Raw genomic sequence first — 20,558 nt, 5'->3', positions numbered from 1 at the left:
CACCAGACCGACAGTTGCTGTGAGAACAGCAGTTTGTTATGCTGATGCAGCGGTGAACATGCGGTCGCACTGATTGTGCCTTTTCGCCAACACAGAGCGAAATATCTTGAGCACGTGTTAACCACTGACCTAATTTTAGGCATTTAACCAAAAACCCTTTCAAAAAAATTATGTCAGGGTGATGGAACCGGAAATGCAAAAAACTTTTGGCCTACAAAAATAAGTCATCCCTGCAAGACTCTATTAATAAATATTTTGAATTATAGCTTTTTTTTTTTTACATTTTCAGTATTCATTTTAATTGCAGTTCAAGTTTTAGTAACTTTTAATGTGCTTTTTAATTTTCCTGTGCCTCAGATTATTTTTATTTTGGTTTTAGTTTTAGTAATTTTACTTCAACTTACACATATTTCATTTCGTTTTTCCATCTAATATTTATATGTAATTTTATTTCGGCTTCATTTAGTTTTAGTAATTTCCGTACTTCAACTTAAACATCTAATATTTATATATAATTTTATTTAAGCTTCATTTTAGTTAAGAAAAACAGCACAGCTCCAGAAGAGCTCTGAATGGGGTTCGTTCATCTGCAAGGTTTCAATAAGAAAATGTATGACAATTTTATGTACATAATCTATAAAAATCTAACAGAAATCTTTCTGATAGATATTTTGAACCAACAACAAGAACTCATACTCTCCTTTCTTACGGGAATATTGTCATTTGAGAATCAAACAAAAAGGCTTTGTGTGTGTGTGTGTGTGTGTGTGACACATCGACCAACCCCCCAAATCACTCCTCCCCTACTTCCGTGGTGTTCAGTTAGTATCAGGGAGGGTCACCCCACATTCTGCTGCCAGATGGCCAAGCCATAGTAGAGTCCTCTTGCTGTAATACTGAATCTAGAGGAGAGCCTCTCCCAGCCCTCATTACGACTGTGGATGTACAGTATGTGCTGACATGAGTCAGGAGTGTTTAGGGTTATGCACACACACACACAAGCACAAGCTGTGCTGAGAATTGCATATACACTCATAAAAAAAGGTTCTTTATTGGCATTGATGGTTCCATGAAAACCTTTAACATCTATAGAACATTTCCATTCCAAAGATGCTTCTTTATAGTGGAAAAAGATTCTTTAGACTATTACAATTTTACTCGCACAAAATTGGTTCTTTTAAGAATTATTAGCATTTTTTCCCCTGTTGAACTCAAAAATGGTTCTTCTACTGCATCGTTGCAAAACCACCCTTTTGGAGCCTTTACTTTAAGAGGAAAAGAATAATTTCTTCTCCATACTAATCTAGCCTCTTTAATCATCCATCCATTAGTCTAGAAAAAGGATTACTGTAGCTACAGTGAGGAGGAGGCTGAGGAGCCAGAGGGCTAGAGAGATCCAAGAAAGAGGGTGAATGGGAGAAAAGATAGGAGGGGGTGGAGAGCAATAGCGTATGCGGGGCGGAGGAAGGGGTCGGCTTTAGTTTGATGTGAATGGGTATTAAAGGGAGCATGCAAGAGAGGGGCAGAAAAAGACGGAGAGCAATCCAACCTGCCCCTGTAGGAACAGCATGATTGGGGGCATAGTGAGCTTCTCAGGGCAAGCTGTCAAGGCTGGATTTTGCATTTCTGCATTGATATATTTGGGTGAAGGAAGAGCAGCCTTCACTGGGGGAGAGAGATCACAAAACTGCTAGCATGAATTGAAGTGTTTATGTGGAACTGAAATGAAAACTGGGAGGTAAGAACCTTTTTTTTTTGTCTGTACATTTAGAACTGCACATCTTGCTGTACACCCTTACAAATAAACGTTATAAAAGGGGTTTTCACAGCGATGCCATAGAAGAACCATTTTGGAACCTTTCAGAGAACAGTTCCCAAAAGAAGGACATTTTTAATAATCTAAAGGAGCTTTTTCCACGTTAAAGAACCTTTTGTGCAATCGAAAGGTTCCATGAATGTAAAATTAAAGGTTCTTTATGGATTCCAATAAAGAACCTTTATTTTTAACCGTGTACATCCCGTTCTGCGTTTGCATGTGTGGTTTGTGTGAAGGATACAAGTAACAGAGAGACAGAGAAGAGGATGTGTCAACACAGTAAAGGGAAACACATTGTGAAGCAGAGGAAGTGATGTCTGAGGTTGAAACTGTGCTCTGCTAGCTTCACACGTCTGCACGTCATTGCTGGCTTGCATTCGCATACATGCATACGCACTCACACACGCGCAGACCGCTGTTCTGACACAGACACCGAGCCACTGCAGATCTTTGCTGAGGATGTGCACTAGATGATAGACAGAGATTATGGAGACAAAGAATATGAGAGAATGTGAAAAATAGATAAAGAAGGTAAGGATTTTTTCCCCCACATTTTATTTCTGTGGACTCCTAAAAAGGAGGACTGGGATGTTTGCACAGATGATTTGCACTGAAGTTATTTCCGCAACCGCCACTGCTGAAGGTGTTCAAGGTGGCAAGGAAAATGCAAGATGCACTGTAGCGTCTCTATCAATCTCTTTCTCATTTGATTGGTAGGATGGGGGAAGGGTTGTATTCCGGGCTCTAGGGATACGTTGATAATAGATGAGAATGGAGGGAGTGGGATACAGAGCGAGAAAAGAATAGGAAGAACAGAATCTTACGTAAGCAAGCACAACAAAGGGTACGACTGCATGGCTTTTCATGGCAGCACTTGACCCTGTGCAGCTGACATAGAATGTGGTTAATTGCACAATGGCATCTTGCACCTTGTTACATTTATTGAGATGTGATGATGTTAGCAAGTCCGTTCTCTTCCTCTGCCTTTTCAGGTGCTTCCATAACACATGTGCTTGTTGGGTTTATTTGATTGTTTTTGCCTGGAGGTGTGACTCTTGAAACTGCTTCCAATGCATCAGAGTAGATAAGGACCCCTATGCCCTTGTGAAAAAGAAGTACACTTAAAACTTAGTATGGAATTGCATGTTATTACAACTAATAACATGTTATTACATAGTTTAAATTTATATTAAATGCAATTAGTTGAACTTAAGCTTTTTTGACCCTCTTAGATAGGACTTTAGTATATGTTTATGCAATTTCATACTTATTTTGTCTTTTAAATATGGTTAAAGTGTACTGCTGAATGTACTTACAAGCATTTGTGGTAAAATAGTCATTTCTATTGAAACTTGTATGTCAGGTATTTAAATATATTTGTAATTGCACATTTGTAATGATGAAGTTACAACTTAGAACATTTAAAACATATGAATATTAAGTGTAATATCAAAGAACACTCTGCAGTTGAAATTATAATCAAGAACCTTACATATGCTTTACTATGTTAGTTAACCCATACAAATAAGTATACTTTAAAACACGACAAAATGTTAAAAGTAAAACTGATTTAACTGAATTAATTTGACTTTATTGCGAAGCACATTTTTAAAAATGTACTTAAGTGCATGTGTTAAGAAAAATTCATGAAAGTGTACTCTCTTTACCTCACATATACAGTATTTTAAGATATATACTTTTAAGATTTAAGTGCATTTTAAATACAATTAAGCACACTTCTTTTTCACAAGAGTAGCTTCATTTTGGTAGTGTACATACTGAAAACCTATGAAGGTTTATTCTTTATCTGGGCTGCAGGAAAATATGTCAGAATGTATCTCTGTAATTGAAATTGTGGACTTAAATTTTCTTATAATATTGCTTTTGCACCAGGACTGCCATTTTTACTTTCAGTGCTTACAGTTGCTCTGGGGAAGCTGGTCATTATGTATTTTCACCTATGTGATGCTGAAATACAGAGGACTTAGTTAGTAAGTGATGGAAGTGTACAAATGTATCCATTTTCAGACTGGTCTCATTGTTTATAAGTAGGTATTCATATGTATATATTTATATACAAGGGTTGTAACGGTATGAGATTTTCACGGTATGATAACATATCACAGTTTCACGGTATACAGTATTAAACTATCAATTATTATTATTATTATTATTATCATCAGTTAAAATGGCCGTTAGATGAATACAAACTGTTTTTTTGTTTGAACAAATGCTTTGTTATACTTTATTATAGAATTTTTTTTTCTTTCAATCATCAAAAACATGTCTAATCAAATTTAATTGATTATGGATTAGATTTTTTCTTATGGATTTTTCTTTTTATGATTTAATACAAATATATGATCAAAAACAGTGTAATCAAATGAACGCATAAAATTAACGATTTAATTCATGTTTGAAAATGTAATCACATGAAAATTAACAGCTTTTATACTTTTATTTTTTGGTAAAATGCTGCAGATATTCACTAAATTAAAACAAGGACAAAAATGTGATTCCTTAAATAATGTTTAAATAAATTGTATTTTTTATTTTTTTTTAAGAAGTAGGCTACATTCTACAATAGTAATATTTCTGTGATAATTTCTTCAAATTAAACCTAACTTTTATTTTGACGGGTTGTAGTGAAGAACAAGTAGGCCTAGATTATAGAGCAGTCTTTTGCGCTTTTAATATCCACAGACCATGTCGCGATTTGATTTACTTTGCAGCTTTACTTTCGATTCATCCATCCATCCATCAATTTGCGCGTTTTGTGGGAAAATTCCATTTTCATGACTGGATTCTGGGATTACTCTGCATCACGGAGATCATACGGCCTTACATTATAAACGGAGCATACCTTTATCTGCACGGAGGGATGGTGTTCTCGAATATAGGCGAAAATGTTCGATGTGTTTCCATCTTTTGTAGCCACATTTGCGTCCACATTTTTTTCAAATCGCATTTCTATCCTCGAGGACAAGAACAAATTGAGAGTCTAGCTGTCAAGTGGAAATAAATTGCTTATGCGCAGGTGAGATTCTCCTTCTGATTTTTTTTTTCTTCAATACCGTAACGTTAGATAAGCAAATGTGCACTATATGATAATCGTATGTGTTCATACCGTGATATATCATACCGATATACCATTACAACCCTTATAAATACATACTTTTTTGTACATTTGGGTAGATTCTGAAACTAACAATGGACTTATCCCCAAACCCAAACAAAGCCACGTTTCAACTTAGCGTGACAATATTGTTTTGTTGCAATACACCTTTTTTGTCTCTATCTCTAAGCCTAACCCTAACCGTTTCTTTAAAAATATAGAGTATAAAGAAAAATGTAACAGACAGACGTGTAATCACAATAATTTATGGGGTTATATGAAAAAAACTGTATCAAAGTAGGCTATTACACAGTGTTGTCTAGTGTTGTCTTGTTTGACATTAAGCAATCTGTCATTTTTATTCTGTTCTGTGTGACTTCTAGTGCCAGATTGTTTCAAAGTAAATGAGTCAACTGCGTTAAAATGTGATTTAAAACAATATCATTGATCATAAATACAGTAGAATCAGCTGTATAATTCAATTAATTGAATATTCATAGATTAAATAAGGATTGGATGGGTTTAAAGGTTTAGATGTTGTCAATATTTTAGCAACATTTTAGTGTATGCAAACACAGGCCTACATGTATGTGTGGTAAAATACTTACAAATATAGGCTACCATGATATCACGTTGCCATAGTATAAGACACAGAATTATCTAAGGTATGCATGTGTTTAAAAACATGAGACATACTCTACTATCATGTCTGATGAAATATAGGATTTTTCAAGAAAATGATAATGCAAGAAAAAAAAACAGCATTAAACATTAGTATGTGTATGTCTCAGCATTTCCTTGGTGCAAAGAGACAAAAATCAATGAAGGTGCTGTGAGTGTCTGTGGGAAACTCAGAGCTTAATGCCACGGACACCAACCGCTGTGGGAAATAACACCACTAAAGAAGAGTAAAGCAATGAACAGAAATGCTGAAACTCTCATAACAAAAATGTAATGATTAATTTTGGCGAAGACAAACAAACTTCTTTGCTCGGACATATGACAGTGTGAGGTAATGAGAATGACTCAAACACTCGTAACTAGAAAAAAGCCCAAGAAGTGGATGAAAACATTATGTAATTTTTCTTTTATTCCATTACACTTTCGCTGCCCTGCTCTAACTAGCGACTGAAGCTAAATATAGTGTAATGTTAAAATGGAACACTTAAATATTAAATGCTTTGACCTAAATGATGGGAAGCTATGTTGATGTAGATGATGCTCTATATACCCTAAGAGCTATAGTAAGGGAGACAGATCGCATTATCAATTGAGAAGCCACAAAATGATCCCACAATGTCTGGGATGTATATATAGGCCTATAATTATAATTATTATATAATTATTTAAAAATATTTGTTTATTTCTGTCATCCTTTGGATGTGCTACAGTATATGATCACGCTCTCATTCATTCAAGTGATATTAAACCATTCGAGCATGATAAGATGGAAAAAAGAACTCAAATCCGAACTGGCACACTGTCTATGAAGCGGTTTGCTGTGAACAAACACAGAAACACTCGCACAGAATGTTACTTCAGACAGCATTGGGTTCTTTTTCATGCTTTAACGGACAAAACCTCCCATCTTGTCGAGTATCCTCATAAGCACAGTCTTAAATGAGTTGAAAAGTGTTACATGAATGTAGAGTTGTGAGAAAATGGGATGGGTGTCAGATCCGCGTCAGGTCTTAAAGTGACAGCAGCCTAATAAACCTGCTGCTGTCTGTCATTAAAGGGATAGTTCACCCAAAAATGAAAATTAGCCCATAATTTACTCACCCTCAAGTCATCCTAGGTGTATATGACATTATTCTTTCAGATGAATGAAATATGAGTTATATTACAAAAGTCCAGGCTAATCCAAGCATTAGAATTGGATTTATAGTTGCTCTGTTTTTGAAGTCCATAAAAAGTGCATCTGCCCATCAAATAACGTGCTCCACGCAGCTCTGGGGTGTTAATAAAGGCCTTCTGAAGCGAATCGATGCATTTGTGTAAGAAAAATATCCATATTTAAACTTTATAAAGTAAACTTTCGGCTGACCGCCTTCCCTGTTCAATATATGGAAAAATTGTTGAAAGTTCCCCTGCCAATCGAAAGACTAACGCGACCAGGTAGGCTCGTCATGACGTCACGTACACATCTTGAGTTTCACTTTCAACATTCAACACTTTTCTACAGAAGGCGGTCGGCCGAAAGTTTACTTGATAAAGTTTTAAATATGGATATTTTTCTTACACAAACGCGTCGATTCGCTTCAGAAGGCCTTTATTAACATCCCGGAGCCTTGTGGAGCAGTTATTTGACGGACAGATGCACTTTTTATGGACTTCAAAAACAGAGCAACTATAAATCCAATTCTAATGCTTGGATTAGCCTGGACTTTTGTAATATAACTCATATTTCATTCATCTGAAAAGAATGTCATATACAGCTAGGATGACTTGAGGGTGAGTCAATTATGGGCTAATTTTCATTTGTGGGTGAACTATCCCTTTAAGGATAATCAAAGAACAAGAGACAAAGAGAAAATCACTCACTGCTCTTGACTGAATAACTTTTGTAGCTTTAATAAGGATTCATCTATATTCGATTTATAATTTATGCAGTGAAGACTGTGCAGTGTTTTATTATTCAGTTCAACCTGAAAATCATAAAGCACCGTTTACACACTTGTATTTGTATCATTAAGTTATATCAACATGCATTTTTACATCGCTTTAACTCATCAAAAAAATGTTAGCAATTTTAAACTTTTTAAACGTATACAAGATTCAACTAATTTTTTTAAGTCAGTTTAATGCAATATAAGTTGAATTGACTTAAACAAGTTGATTGTCCTTAAAAATTTAAGGCAGCAACTTTTTTTATTTTTTTATTTACGGTTACAAGGCATATTATGTTAAAATTGATAGATTTCGATTATACTGTAATGTTGAATGGCTAGCCTGACGTCGTCATACTCAATTCTAGTCAGAAAATGAGTCTGATACTGCTCCGTTGGGCTGTGATTATGGGGCGTGTTTCAACCGAACCAGGAAAGACCTCAATTGGATAGACCTACAACCAATCAGAGCAACGTAGCGACCGAGCGACGCATAACGTTAGTTGTCAAATGTCAACAGAACTCAACTGCACTGTGTTGCCAAGTCCATGGGTTGAAGCGACCCCAATTATGTGATATACAGACCCAGGAATACGAATTTTAGCAGGCAGTCCTTCCAAAATAACACATATTTTACCCCCCAAATGCCTTTTTTTTCCCGGAGAACCCCCCCTGGAAAGCTTTTGGGCTTGTTTTTGGCTAGTTTTGAGGAACGTTAGCAATTGGGCGGGTTTTGTTGTAAAAACTTGGCAACCCTGTCAGCCCGCACGCTGGAATAAGTAGCCTAACGTTAGAAGAAAAAGACGAGTGTAAACGAACTTTGCCGGTGTAGTAAAAAAAGAATTTAAGGATACACAGAGTACTGACCAACACAATCATCATTTCTGAGAGAAATAGTAAAGGTGAATGCATATATGAACAAGTTCTCCGTTTAGGATTAGAACAAATTCAACCCAAGCGCCTTTGATGACGTGGATGATTACGTTACTGTTTCTCATCTGTCCATCATCGTCTAAAGCCCGCCCTGACAATTTCATTGGTGGAACAGTTTCTGTTCGGGCATAATTACTTCTCTATTGAGCAAGTCCAGACCGAACTGCCCGAGTAAAAATGTTGTGGGCGGGGCTAAGTTCGGCTGGCATCCAGGCTATTGAATGGCTATAATTAATGGCTAAAATTGAGGAGGGGGGGGGGGGGGGGGGGGGTATCCCTTTAATAGGGAAATCAGTGTTAGGCAGTGAGTAGGAAAAACACGCAAGCGGTAATCCGGTTGACAAGTGCTCACCTTTCACCGTCCTCATTTTGTTGTCAGTAAACCACTCTGGTTAAAGCAATGTGATTAATATTCATGGCTGATGATTCAGAATATTCAATATATAAAACATTATACATTGTGTTGGAGTCAGAGCCTTATGGACAGAGCTTCTTCATGGACTCTGGACTCATGTCAAGTCTGACTCGTGGTCTTTTCCCGTTCCCACTTCCTATTGCTTCCTGTCTCTCTTCAACTGTTTTATCAAAAGCAAAAATACCCAAAAATGTACCATAATAAAAAAACTTTTACATTTAAGTAACTTTTAGCATCATCTTAATCTTAGACCTTGTTATTTTTGGTCCTTTTTATTCACAGAAGCATTGATTGACCAATAATGTCTTAAGTCCCACCACCATCCCATTAAGTTCTGTTTAATATGAAAAAATATTAATTCTCATTCATACGTGAATGCTTGATTGACTGATGTTTCTCAAATGTTCAGTTGTTATGTTTTCAAATTAGTTCCAAATTAAATGTATCTTCTTAAAAAGCCAATTTGTTGTGTTGTGAAGAGAGGCTGGTGAGATTTAAAACTCACATTTAGGAAATGTCTTTAAGATGTTTATGATTCATAGTGGAAGATCAAATATTTGTACTCCGTAGATGTTAGATGAAGTGCTCTTTGACCGACATTAGAAATGTCTAATCCGTCAAATCTGAGACTCTGAACGTGAGAAAGAGTTAAACAGAATGAATATGTACTATTTCCGATTGTTCATGCTTATTGTGTAAATTGTTTATTTCATTGTAATAAACATTGTACTATCTTTTTAATGAGCTTTATATTAGAAGAATGAGCCCAGGGCTCAGCTTTCCTCAAGCTCATTAATATTAATTAGGCCAAGCAAATGGGCGCTCTAGGAAGGTCACATCAAGCAATGTCTGCATGGTCTAATTAATATTCATCAGCTAAGAATTTGTAAATTCTCTCCTGGTGCCTTATGTCCTGAATGCTTTTAGAGTATTTGGCAAAAGAGATGCAACTGAAATAATCACAACGAAAACATAAAGATGTTCTGACAAGACTTTTCCAAACTCTTGTTATCTTCCATGCATGTGTCCTGCACAATTCTAAGGCAGGCTGAAAAGAACTTTTTTGTTTACAAATATCAACACATGCATTAACTAATCTAAAATAACATAAAATAAAATAAAGCAAAATAAAGCAGATGGATATGTCATTTCTTTACTAATGTATGATGACATATACTGTTAAAAAAATGTAGTTTCTTAATTGACGTTGATGGTTCCATCAATGAATCTTTCCATTCCATAAAATGTTCTTTAGATTTTTTAAATCTTTATTTCAAAGAGTGATAGTCTAAATTTATATTAGTTAAAAAGAAAAGTAGTGAGATGAGAGGAGAATGTAAAGTAGGAAAAGAAGGGTTATGAAAAAAGCTCTTAAGCAGGCAGGCGCAGGTGCAAAGACGTTAGTATGGACAGAGTGGACAGTGTAACAGAAGTATAATGGATGTAGTGATGGAGGAAGGCTTCTCACTATATCTTTTCTTGTGTGAGTGTGTCTCTCTGTGTCTTCATTGGAACAGTTGTTCTTCCTGCCTACTTGGGCAAGAAGCCCTGTTTCTGTAGACATCTTCAACACATACACACACATGAATGAGGACATACTACAGACCACTACTGTTTTTATACAAAGCTAATTAGCTATAATTAGGCCTACGCATAGTAACAAAAAAAAAAAGTTTTGCATTTGTAAAAATAAAAAACATTCTTAATAATCAAGTCATCACCAGACTTTATTACATGTGAGAGAGAGAGCGAGAGAGCATGGATTCCATGAATATTAAAGTAATTTTTCATATGTTTTGTCAGTGTCTATGTGTTTTACAGTGTTTTTACAGTAGACTGTAAGGGTCTGTGACTAACAGAAATAATTTAGTGAACTGATATGCAACTGTAATGTGCTCAAGACCTGGAATTACTTTATTTCCATGCAGTTGCTTAATAAGGCATGATAAATCATGTTCTATTATGAAGATAAAAAATATTAAAAACAAGCACAAACACTTACCGAAATGTTTTCTTTATATACCGTATGGCAAACTGTCAATATAAAACATGGTCACACTTGTTAAATTCAGGTATTGGGTAGATTAATGGATGTAGGATATGGTCATGCAGAATAATGCATTAAATGCATATAATGCATGGCATGGCATTTTTCTATTATTTTATAATGTTTCCTGAGGTGTACTTATATTGTTAGTATGATTTTTACATCATAAAATGTCATAATTTAGAAATAAAAGGCATTTTTTCTATACTGATGTTTGCCCTCTGGCTGAATGCCCTGTTTCAAGAGGCGTGTCTGCTGTGAGACTTCAGTAAAAACGCCCACTGTTGTGATTGGCTGACATCACGCATTTGAAATGAGTATGACTTCATAACAGGAAAATTCCAGATCAGCTCGTCTGGGCTGTCATTTTCTCAAAGGCAGAGAAAGACACCCAGAACTCGGTTTTACACTGATCTAAATTTCTAGCCACTTGTGGACAATATTCAGGCTAGGGGAACTCATATTAATATTTCATGCCATGGGACCTTTAATATGTGCTTTATTACATGTGTGAATACAAATTTAAATGCATGACATACAAATTCAAATAGAAATGAATTAAAGTATATTTGATTTGACCATAAATGCTTGACAAGTTAAATTACATAAGATGTATTTAAGACCTAATTACTGTAAGTGGGTCCAAAAATCTAAGTAAATGTAATATTTAAACTAATACATTTTTAATGTTAACGGTTATCTATTAACATGCAAGTGAGTCTCCAAAAAAGTTACATCAATTTCACACTTAATTAGATTATTTTTAAAGTTCAATTCAAAAGTGAAGTGTATTATTTCAATAGTAAGTACTCTTTTTTTAAAAGTAGGCTACTTCTTCTTTTCAATGGCGTACATGCAGAAATAAACAGATAGACAGAGGAAGTCACCTGTCCTGAACTCAATAGTAGCATAAGGAATAAAATACTCTCATTTGAATTACCCAACTAAATTCCATTGTGTTGTTTTGTAATGCAATTTCCTCTTCCTCTTTATGTTATACAAACTCAAAACTCATAAACACCTGCCATTTTCAAATGCAGCCAACAGATTCAACAGCTTTAACTTCCAACTGTATAATCTGTTGCATTTAACTTCTCTAAAAAAAAGGGTGTGTTTATGTCTGATAGATGTCTCCTATCTGTGTCATTGTACACTTCTCACATCATGTCAACCTTATGAACCAAGTTGTAAACTTCCTGCTTGAGGTTTTGTTCTTGTTCTCAAATTTGCATTGGAGGAGGAGCTTTTTTGAGCATATCCTGAATGTGGCCTGATGGTTTGCTCATGAATAACTGAATAATGTTTTAGTCAACCTTTTTGTCCTTCCAAGTTGATGGTTATTTACCACACTTTCATATGGACTCATTTTTGTCAGTCCTGCTATTTTTGTCGAGCAACCATATTTTTGACACTGAACACAAAATAGCATTTATTTTTTATTTAGTGTTCAGTGTCATATGCTAAAAATACAGTGTTGCCTCAAGCACTGAGGTGACCTTGCATAAGTACCAGGGGAACGTGGGGCAGCATTTATTTTACTTGGGTTCTCTAAGCACAGGGAAATTAAAAACAACTAATGAACCACACAATATCAGGATCCTTGTGAAAAAATTATTAGTCATATAAATGTAGTTATTTGCTGATAATTTTTTTTTTCTCCATAATTTATTAAATACTTTTTTGTACTTTTTTGCACTGTCAAAAACATTATACATCTCAGACAGTCATATTTCATTTGAAAGGTCTCATGGAGTAGAATACAACAAGCATAATTGTTTTGGGCTTTGACTAAACTTGAGCTTTTTACAAAAACTTGAGTTTTGGTATGTGAAGACCCACATGTAAATATTATACAAATGCTGCATTCATGTCACGTTTTCGCTCGTAACTTCATGAAAGATGCTCCGAAAAATACACATCATTATTTACAGTAGATTCTCACAATTAAAATGAGTCCAAAATAAACATAATCCATTGCGTCAATCACAAGATATTCCTCATGGAGTTACGACACATAAAACACCACAGGTGCACATGTAGGTATAAATCAAATGTAGCTTTCATGTGGATATTTTAACTTGTAACTTCCTGAAACATGCATAGAAAATGGCATATAATTACTTACAGAGATATTCCTCATGGAGGAACAACAATTTAAAAAAAAATCCCATTAGTGGGTGTCAAGGGCTAAACAAAAAGGCTAAGTTCCAAATGCTTTTGATTACTTTATGCTATCACCACAAAATTTGATCCAGATGCAGCTCACCAAACTTCACCAAAAAGAATTATCCTCCTACCTTATTTCCCTCCTGAGTTATTGCATGTCAAATAAGAAAGATATGCTATATTGCCAAAATGGTACACCCCTCCACCCCTGGCCTTCAGATTAGCTCAAGAACATTGTGGAGAGAGCTTCATGGAATGGGTTTCCATGGCCGAGCAGCTGCATCCAAGCCTTACATCACCAAGTGCAAGGCAAAGCGTGGTGTGCAGTGGTGTAAAGCACGCCGCCACTGGACTCTAGAGCGTTGGAGACAAGACGTGTTCTCTGGAATGATGAATCACGCTTCTCTGTCTGGTAATCCGATAGTTGAGTCTGGGTTTGGCGGTTGCCAGGAGAACGGTACTTGTCTGACTGCATTGTGCCACGTGTAAAGTTTAGTGTAGGGGGGATTATGGTGTGGGGATGTTTTTCAGGGGTTGGGCTTGGCCCCTTAGTTCCAGTGAAAGGAACTCTTAATGCTTCAAGACATTTTGGACAATTTAATGCTCCCAACTTTGTGGGAACAGTTTGGGGATGGCCCCTACCTGTTCCAACATAACTGCGCACCAGTGCACAAAGCAAGGTCCATAAAAACATTAATGAGCGAGTTTGGTGTGGAGGAACTTGACTGGCCTGCACAGAGTCCTGACCTCAACCCGATAGATCACCTTTGGGATGAATTAGAGCAGAGACTGTGAGCCAGGCCTTCTCGTCCAACATCAGTGCCTGACCTCACAAATGCGCTTCTAGAAGAATGGTCAAAAATTCCCATAAACACACTCCTAAACCTTGTGAAAAGCCTTCCCAGAAGAGTTGAAGCTGTTATAGCTGCAAAGGGTGGGCCAACTCCATATTAAACCCTACAGATTAAGAATGGGATTGTCATTAAAGTTCATGTGCATTTAAAGGCAGGCGTCCCAAAACTTTTGGCAATATAGTGTATGTAAAATTATAATCAGCAGTTTCTCAGCATGAGAATGTCCAAATGTAATGACTTTTTCTAAAAATGTAAAACGTTTTCTATCAAATAACACCTACCTTTTGACTCTCCTTGTTATAGTTTTGGAGTTATGAGTCTTTACTTTTGTGTTTGTCACAAAAACTACTCTAAAATGCCTTTACTGCCTAATTAAGGGGTTAATAGGAATTTAAACTATAATACATGCAATGAAGTGTCTGAAAACATTACATTCAGTTCACACTTTTTTCCAGAATAAGTGCTTATTTTAAAAGTATGCTACTTCTTCTTTTTAATGGCACACTTGCAGAAATGGACAGATAGACAGAGGAAGTCACCTGAACTCAAACATAGATGAAACATGTGAACAAACAACAAACAAATCTTTTTCATTTCTCCAATCAACCTAAATTTTAAAAATAAATCTATAATGTGACTTGTCAAAAAGTGTCCCAGTAGCTTAACTTGCCTCAAGTTAGGTTTGAGATGTGTCAAGGTGTACCATCTTGGTTAAGTTGAATAAATGTTTAAATCGTGTATGAATAAACCATACCATAATTGCACAGTAAATGATAAAAAATATATATAATTAATTTATTTTCATTATCCCTATTTAAATGTACTTAAACTTGTTCTCATAAAGACAGTGTTGGATTCCATAAATCATCTATAAAAGGATTAATATTCAGGATGTGGTAATGTTTTAAGTGGTGAGACTATTCCCTTTCAATATTTTGGTTAAGTAGTGAAGCTGACTTATCATCAATCAAAAGGCATCGCCTATATAGATTTTATTTAACTCACCGCTGAAGAGACCTGTCTTTTGTTTAATAAAGATCAATATGTGCTAAATAATTCACAGAACATCTTCAGTATGATATCAACTTGCAGTGACAGACTGACATGAAGTACAGTATGCTGGAGGAAGCAACACACAATAATAAAAAACATGCATATTTGAACAGGATTATTTATGTAACTTTTGTTATTCTTTTGTCTTGTGGAAGATCCCTCTTTTGTTTGTTTTTTAAAATGGTAAGCTTATGAGGAGAACTGTATTCATGAAATCAGATCCTCTCATACTAAATCCGATCCCAAGTGATCACAGGAGATGCATTTGAGACACATGTGATAACTGTCTTGGTTGACAACTTGTGATTGTATCACACAAAATGTTGAATGTTAATACCAGGTGTTAACAGAGCCATAGTCAAGCTTAAGATAAATGTCTTTAGTTTATCCACACAAAAACATAATAAAATATAGAGGATTATGGTGATATATGCTGAAAAAAACTTATTAAAAATGTTAAAAATCAACTTTACAGAACAAACCTATGACTGACAAAAATTAGCAAATTGTATTCAGCATTGTGTGAGAGCATATTAAAAAGTGCAAAAGATGTGAGCATGGAGGAAACAAAGTGGAAAGAAATTACACATAGACACGGAAGTTTAGTTCACCTTGCTCTAGGCCATGCAGGATGGCATGACAGTTTCATTTTCTCAGGCTACGTAAAGGTCAACCGGCATATCATATCATTTCCTGTCAAACAGGAAGCAGAACCTATAATAAGGGTGATGGTCAGAGTCAAACAGCCTCTCTGAAACAACCCTACAACCCCACTACATTCCATTCTACATTTAATCAGTTTTTGTGTTACATATATATATATATATATATATATATATATATATATATATATATATATATATATATATATATATATATATATATATATATATATATATATATATATATACAGTATATAGGCTATATATGTGTGTGTGTGTGTGTGTGTGTGTGTGTGTGTGTGTGTGTGTGTGTATATATATATATATATATATATATATATATATATATATATATATATATATATATATATATATATATATATATATATATATATATATATACATATACATATATATATATATATAATTTTGAATATATTCCAAATTACGGTGTGAACACAGAATAAGCTCATTATTTTGGTTCAGGAGGAGCTGTAAAAGGTGGCTGTTATTAAAATGCCTTATTTTTTAAAATGTCACTTTAGTCAATTAATTGGTATTTAACAATGTTGAAAGTCTTTTGCGGCATTGTTTTTTTTTTTTTTTGGACAACAAGACATGGTAAACAGTTGCAAAATCACTAAGGATGCAACTGGAAACATTGCAAATGATGAAAGCAGAATTCAAAATGTAACAATGAAGAAACTGATCCACACAGTATGGGGAGCTGTGATGCAAGTGGCTACCATGTCCGTGTATTACAGCTGTTCTTTACTGCAGCACACGAAACACTGTTGTGTTGACATGATACTCGCGAAATCCTGTCATTGCCACTGTAACGATTTTCTTTACACACACACCTTTACTCATCTTGAAATCATGAGATTCAATTCGCGTCTTCTGATTGGTTCTGTGGACTCGGAGGCTTTTGCTGACAAAGGGAAGTGGCGTTTAGCGGTTTCTGCCAATGAACAGGTATTCCTGAATAGGCTGAGTCTGGGATTTAGCGGATTTGAAACAAAAGTATTTGATACAAGTATACTTTGCACGGAGAGCATTCGCTCAACATTGTTATCTCATTTTTAACAGAGGTGTCGTTTAGCGGCTTTTGCATCTGAAGTCTTCATATAAAGTTTGCACATTGAATCCGGAAAGTATTCAAAGCTCTTCAGTTTTTTTTTTTTTACAGCCTTATTCCAAAATGGATTAAATTCATTATTTTTTTTCCTTAATTCTACAAACAATATCCTAAAATGCTACAAGCTTGGCACACCAATTTTTGGGTAGTTTCTCCCATTCTTCTTTGCAGGACCTCTCAAGCTCCATCAGGTCGGATGTGGAGCTAGTGCACAGGGCCGGCCCTGACCAATTTGCTGCCCTAGGCAAGATTTTACTTGGTGCCCCTTGTGTCAAGGTTTAGCACTACACGTTATCAGTCTTTGGAAACACTCGTACTGTTTTATTTTTGTAATGCATTGATGTTTTATTTTTATATTTATTGTTGTTGTTTTATATGATGTCCAGTCCATTCTACCCCGTCATTATGCTCATGATATTATTATTATTATTATTTTTTATTTTTTAAAGGCTGATGATAGTCAAACTATACAAAAATTGCACCTATGCCACATTACAGCATAAACACAAAGAGCAGGAGTTAATCTAGCATTCATTTTATGCATTTGACAGACGCTTTTATCCAAAGCGACTTACAGTGCACTTATTACAGGGACAATCCCCCTGGAGCAACATGGAGTAAAGTGCCTTGCTCAAGGACACACTGGTGGTGACCGCTGGGATCAAACCAGCAACCTTCTGCTTATCAGTTCCACCATCTCAGCATTCATGCACAAACTATTCATTGAGAACTAGCAAAAGTGTTTGTTTTCCAGTAGATGGCAGCAATATTCCACTAAGCTATGAGCATTCATGTTTTCACCAGGAATTAAACAGAAAATTAGATATTTAATGTGAATTTTACATAAAATGTTGCTATTTTAAATAAACCTGTATATAAATATAATTACTAATTTGGGCAAATACATTTTAAAATTGATACACCCCCTTAAAACTCCCTTAAAACTGCACAACTGCAGAGTTAAAACATTAGGCTATTAAAAAAGTGGTATTACATGCGTTTAATATTTTTATATTATTTATTTTGTACAAAATCACACTGGCTGTGGCCTCTGGAGAACCCAGAACAGCTGCTTGCATAAAGTTTAAGGTAAAAATAACTGAATTAATTAGCAAACATTAGTATTTTACTACTATGCAATTAAATAAACTGTTCATTAATTTGCCTACATCACTTTACTTCTGTCTTTACACTGCAAAAAATGCTCTTCTTATTTAAACACAAATCTTTTTTTGTTTACAGTCTAAATATCTACAAATTCTTAAATCAAGGTGCTTTTATAGATAAGTAAAATGACATAAGACATTTTTCTTGTTTACTTGAAAATAAAATCAAAATGAAGTGAGTTTTTGCTTAAAACAAGCAAAATTATCTGCCAATGGGGTGAGAAAAATAATCTTATTTCTGTTTGGGACAGAAACAAGATTTCAATCAGGAACAAGATTATTTCTCTCACTCCATTGGCAGATAATTTTGCTTGTTTTAAGCAAAAACTCTTTTTTTATTTTCAAGTAAACAAGAAAAATATCTTCTGTCATTTTACTTATCTAGTAAATGCACCTTGATTTAATAATTTTTAGATAAACAAAACACAAATTCTATGTAAGAAGAGCAGTGTATCCCTTATCTTCCCATCATCAGAGGGCTTCTGTCTTTTTTGACACTACAATTCGGCCATCCGTCATAAATAATCAGGCAACTTACACCGTGTCAACACCTGGAGCGAGCGGCCAAGCACCCTAAAAAATGAAAGCAATCCTGTCTGCGTTGGATGCGGCGAGAGGCGACGCGACACAACAAATTTCCAACGTTAAACTGATCGCGCGTTGTAGCCTATTTCTGACGCACTTCAAGTAGATCGGCGGGGGGAGATTGATGAGGCGGACCGGGAAGAGGCGGGGGACTTTTTTTGCGCTTTATTTGGTAATATTTCAAATTAATATTAATAAAATAGTATCAGTAATACATTTTGGTGCCCCTATGGATGAGTGGCGCCCCTAGCATTTGCCTATTCCGCCTATGCCACGGGCCGGCCCTGCTAGTGCACAGCCATTCTCAGATCTCTCCAGAGATTTTCAATCAGGTTCAAGTCTGGGCTCTGGTTTGGCCACTCAAGGACATTCACAGAGTTGTCCGGTAGCCACTCCTTTGTTATCTTGGCTGTGTGCTTAGGGTCGTTGCCCTGTTGGAAGACGAACCTTCGCCCCAGTCTGAGGTCCAGAGCGCTCTGGAGCAGGTTTTAATCAAGGATGTCTCTGTACATTGCTGCATTGATATTTCCCTCGATCCGGACTACTCTCCCAGTTCCTGTCGCTGAAAAACATTCCCACAGCATGATGCTGCCACTACCATGCTATTGGTCAGGTGACGAGCAGTGCCTGGTTTCCTCCGGACATGACGCTTGCCATTCAGGCCAAAGAGTTCAATCTTTGTTTCATCAGACCAGAGAAGTTTCTCATGGTCTGAGAGTCCTTCAGGTGCCTTTTGGCAAACTCCAGGTGGGCTGTCATGTGCCGTCTGGCCACCCTACGATACAGACCTGATTGGTGAAGTGCTGCAGAGATGTTGTTCTTCTGGAAGGTTCTCCTCTCTCCACAGAGAAATGCTGGAGCTCTGTCAGAGTGATCATCAGGGTTTTGGCCATCTCCCTGACTAAGGCTCTTCTCCCCTGATCACTCAGTTTGGCCAGGCGGACAGCTCTAGGAAGAGTCCTAGTGGTTCCAAACTTCTTCCATTTACGGATGATGGAGGCCACTGTGCTCATTGGGACCTTCAATGCTGCAGAAATTTGTATGTACCCTTCCCCAGATCTGTCTCGGAGGTCTACAGACAATTCCTTGGACTTCATGGCTTGGTTGAAAAATAATGAATTTAATCCATTTTAGAATAAGGCTGTAACATAACAAAACTGTGGAAAAAGTGAAGCGCTTTCCAGATGCACTATATATTGGCAAAACTTGTCATTGTAGATGAACGTCTTGTTTACTATTGTAACCTCTGTTTCCTGATGGGAACGAGATGTTGTGTCGCACCCCTGTCAGTAAACTTGTGTCTTTCCCTAGGCAGAGCTCCGCCTCTGCCGCCAGTCACTGTGTTTGTAGTAGGTCCATGTTGGTTGGTAAGTCCATGTGATGTTCTCCACATGTAGGTCAAAAGACTGACTGAAGCGACCTTTTCCCATTGTAAGTAGGTCCTTTTTCTGTTCCTGCATGGTGTGAAGGTCTACACAGCTTACATGGTGCAATGGGAAGGTTATGACTTTGCCAGCATCTGCACCACCAAAACCTCATAACTCGTTTTAGTTTTCCATGGAGAGCCCTGGCGTCAGTACTAAAAACAACGTCAAAGTCACTGACAGATAGGGAGCGTCTTGGTTACTATTGTAACCTCCGTTCCCTGATGGAGGGAACAGGACTTTGTGTACCTCCTGTCACAACACTGAACTACCCGCTGAATGGCCGGGACACGGCTCGGCTCCTCAGCACAAACCTGAATGAGTGGATGTGTCCTTTTATACCCGTAAGTCAGAGAGATTGGCTCATGCATATTCCACTCACCAATTTTTATTGGCTTTTTCTCAACACTCTAAAAAACACTGGGTTAAAAACAACCCAAGGGCTGGGTAAATATAGGACAAACACATATTGGGTTCATTTTACCCAGCAAATTGGGTTGTTTATTTATTTAAGGTTGTTGATTCATTTTTATTATAAATCTAGCTTTTTTTATACATGAATACATGAATTAATG

The 20,558-nt window shown here is 36.2% G+C and overlaps 1 protein-coding gene across 1 annotated transcript in view; it reads left to right on the top strand.

Moving 5' to 3' along the window:
• The first annotated feature begins 2,214 nt into the window (after positions 1 to 2,214).
• sipa1 (signal-induced proliferation-associated 1) overlaps positions 2,215 to 20,558 on the top strand; it is an 80,568-nt gene continuing 62,224 nt past the window's right edge. Inside the window, exon 1 of the mRNA XM_079809850.1 lies at positions 2,215 to 2,347. The gene's annotated coding sequence lies outside the window, so the exon portion shown is untranslated. The remainder of the gene's footprint in view (positions 2,348 to 20,558) is intronic.

This window comes from Gobio gobio, assembly GCF_949357685.1.
Source record: "Gobio gobio genome assembly, chromosome: 2".
Classification (NCBI taxonomy): Eukaryota; Metazoa; Chordata; class Actinopteri; order Cypriniformes; family Gobionidae; genus Gobio; species Gobio gobio.
The sequence above is the reverse complement of the archived record's forward strand: the minus strand, read 5'-3'. Positions and strand labels throughout refer to the sequence as shown.